Genomic DNA, 4,085 nt, shown 5'->3' with positions numbered 1-4,085 from the left:
CTCCTTCCAATTTCTCAGCCCGGGAGGCTCGCCGGGCTCCGCCTACCGCGGGCCCCCATTGGTCCAGCGGGCCGAAGAACGCGAGAGGGGTGCGGTTGGGAAGGAAAAGCGCTTGGTGCGGAGAAGGACTTTCTTCCAACCAGCGGGGCGCGCGAGTTGCGCGTGGCTGTCACTTCGGGAAGGGGCGCGGCTGGTGGGGGTGGGGTGGGGGTGGGGGGGTGGGGTGCTGGGGGTCCTGGCTGCTCGTGATGTTTTCCCTCAAACTTCTCCGAGCGGCCGCTCTCGCAGCTCTTTCTACCCTATAACTATCATTAAGTGTTGCACTTAATGATAGTTATATCTTGTCTTTTTATGTACACAGAGCGCATCTGCACCAAAGACAAATTCCTTGTGTGTTCAATCACACTTGGACAATGAAGAATTCTATTCCATCCCATTCCACATTCCATTATTCTATTCTATTCCACATTCCATTATTCTATTCTACTCTATTCTATTCCACTCCACTCCATTCCATTCTATTCTAATTTCACATTCCATTCCATTCTATTCTACTCTATTTATTCTATTCTATTCCACCAATGTCTGCAATTGTTAGGTGGGTATTTAATCCAGCCAAGGATGAAGTGATTCTCACCATTTGTGCCGTCCGTCCTCATCCACCACCACCCCGCTTCCAGCTTGAAGTCCTATCCTGGGAATATCTATGTTTTATTTTATTTATTCTTATTTTTTATTTATTTTATTTCATCAAGTATGAATTAGATAACAGATATAAGTACGGACGTGATTATGAATACATGAAATGAATACAAATACAAGGGAGTATTAGGACAGGGACGGTAGGCACGCTGGTGCGCTTACGCTGCCCCTTACAGACCTCTTAGAAATGGGGTGAGATTGACAGTAGACAGTCTAAGGTTAAAGTTTTGGGGGTTTGGGGAAGAAACCACAGAATCAGGTGGAGCATTCCAGGCATTGACCACTCTGTTTCTGAAGTCATATTTTCTGCAATCAAATTTGGAGCGGTTTACCATAAGTTTGTATCTAACCCTTTGGAACGAGCTCCCCGTGGAGATTCGGACCCTCTCCACCCTTCAGGCCTTCCGGATGGCCATGAAGACCTGGCTGTCCCAGCAAGCCTGGGGTTGAGTTCCCCCCCCCCTACTCGAATTTGCTGTGTCTGTTGTGCTTTTAAATTGTTCGTATTGTCTGATTGTCTTTGTCTTACTTTTTGTAATTTCCCCTCCCTTGGCTTTGTTCAGTCGCCCTGAGTCCCTTCGGGGAATAGGGCGGCCTACAAATTGAATAAACTCCAAACTCCAAACTCTATTGTGATACCTATGTTATAAATAAATAAATAAATAAATAAATAAATAAATAAATAAATAAACAAACAAATAAATAAATAAATAAATAAATAAATAAATAAATAATATATATTGATATTTTATATTTATACAAGTATAAATAGACATTGTGATGTCTTTGGAGATTCTCAGACATCCAGGTCTTGGTTGTCCCAAAGGTGCTTTTTTTCCCAAGTGGCGACTGGACTTTCTGGTTGGTTCTTTGAAGACATTTCGCTTCTCATCCATTTCTTCTTCAATTTCTTGGATGAGAAGTGAAACGTCTTCCAAGGAAAAACCAGAAAGTCCAGTGGCCTCTTGAAAAAAAAAAAAAAGCACCTTTGGGATCCTCCTGGGAAACTATGGACTTTAATTTTAATGTTTAATTTTATGTATTTTGTCAAGCATATATAAGATAACAGATATAAGTATAAACATGATTATGAATACAGGAAATGGGTAGAATAAGTGGGGACAGTAGGACAGGGACGGTAGGCATGTTAGTGCGCTTATGCACGCCCCTTAAAGACCTCTTAGGAATGGAGTGAGGTCTAAGTAGACAGTAAACAGCCTAAGGTTGAAGCTGTGAGGGTTTGAGGATGTGACAACGGAGTCAAGTAGAGCATTCCAGGCGTTGACCACTCTGTTGCTGATGTCATATTTTCTGCAATAGAGTTTGGAGTGGTTTACCTTGAGTTTGTATCTATTGTGAACTTGTGTATTTTTACGTGATTTTAGACTGCTAAGTTGGCAGAAGCTGGGAGACGGGAGCTCACTCTGTTACGCAGTGCTATGGATTCAAACCGCCAAACTGCTGACCTTTCTGATCGACAAGCTCAGAGTCTTAGCCACTGAGCCACCACATCCCATAGAACGTTCAACTACCTCTTGAAAAAAGCAACCATGGCCTGGATGACTGAGAATCTCCATAGATATCCATTACAAATAAAGCATCTATCCCTACAAACATTTTAAAAAGTATTCAAAGTAAAATACTTCTTTTAGAAAGCTTAAAAAGTGTCTTTTGGGAAATAGCGTATTCCAGTGATTCCCAACCTTTTCTTCATGGTGGACCTCCTTTAAATACCTTTTGTGGCCATGGACCACCAAGACTTAACTCAAGATTTAAATCATAACATTTCTTCAAGTCTTTGAGGATCCCCTATGATGACCTTGTGCCTTCTCCAGGAGTCCGTGGATCACTAGCCTATTCCATCATTTGTAACAGTGGTTCCCAAACTTGGCAACTTTAAGACTTGTGGACTTCAACTCCCAGAATTCTCCAGCCAGCTCTGCTTGAGAATTCTCTGCTGGCTGGAGAATTCTGGGAGTTGAAGTCCACAAGTCTTAAAGTTGCCAAGTTTGGGAACCACTGATTTATAACATGGTCAACTGGAGATACAAACTGAGCCTTTCTTAATGACAAACTTATGCATGAGATTGAAGGGAGGGAGGGAGGCGAGCATGGAAGTAGAGAACACAGATGGGTTAAGGAAGGTGATTTTAAAGAAAGAGCTTTGATATCTGGAGAATAGATCTAGAGTGGTTTCAGACAGAGAGTTCCCATCCCTGTCAGTCAAAGGACATAGTGCAGCTCTACTGCTTTTCCATCCTTCCTTATTATGGTAAGAAGAAGAAAAAGCAAGTGGATTAATGGGAAAACACAGGAGGATAACAGACAGGGAGACTACAACAACTTGACCTTCCCCTAAAATTCTTTGAGTGAGACTGGACAATTGCACAGTAAAAATCTTGTCAGGACATACCTTAAACTCTCCCAAGAACATAGACCAAATGCCTACAGATACTTCTCCCTTGTTACTCATTAATTAAAAGTCATGTTTTCTTTTATGGTCAAATAGAAGAGATTCTTTGTCCATCATCCTATGTTTGCTGTTTCATTTTAACCTGTGTGCTGTTTTCCCATGGACCAATGTCCCCCCCCCCTCTGGGACCAACATTAAAAGTATTAATTAAAATATTAATTAAAATAATTAATTAAAATAATTAATTGAAATAATTAATTGAAATAATAAAATAATTAATTAAAATAATTAATTAAAATAATAAAATAATTAATTAAAATAATTAATTAAATAATTAATTAAAATAATTAATTAAAATAAAATAAAGCACATATGTGCTAGTTGTTCCTGACTCTAGGGGGGCAGTGTTCATTTCCGTTTCAAAGCTGAAGAGCCAGCGCTGTCTGAAGACATCTCTGTGGTCATGTGGCCGGCATGACTAAATACCGAAGGCACAAGGAACGCTGTTACCTTCCCACCAAAGGTGGTTCCTATTTTTCTACTTGCATTTTTACATGCTTTCAAACTGCTAGGTTGGCAGAAGCTGGGACAAGTAACGGGAGCTCACTCCGTTAAGCAGCACTAGGGATTCGAACTGCCAAACTGCCGACCTTTCTGATCGACAAGCTCAGCGTCTTAGCCACTGAGCCACCGCATCCCTGACAGAAATAATATAGGCACTCTCATATGAACTTGATACGGTAATTTCAATAATTACAGAAAGTCGTGGGCTTTAGCCAGCTTTATCCTGTCTGTGTCTATATTATAAAGCAGATGCCAGAGGATAAAGTGATAATATTAAAATCTAGCTGCTCTGTTTCAGGGTATAGAAAGAGCATTTAATTTAGTGTTCCTTAATGAAGACATTTCAAATATAAGCACTAAGCTGGATTCCCCCTCCCCCCTTTTGACATGCTAGTTTTCTTTATGC

This window comes from Thamnophis sirtalis, unplaced genomic scaffold (assembly GCF_051295495.1).
Source record: "Thamnophis sirtalis isolate CommonGarterSnake01/CBP01778 unplaced genomic scaffold, rThaSir2_p1.2 scaffold_5, whole genome shotgun sequence".
In the NCBI taxonomy this organism is placed as follows: domain Eukaryota; kingdom Metazoa; phylum Chordata; class Lepidosauria; order Squamata; family Natricidae; genus Thamnophis; species Thamnophis sirtalis.
This window is presented reverse-complemented; position numbering follows the sequence as displayed.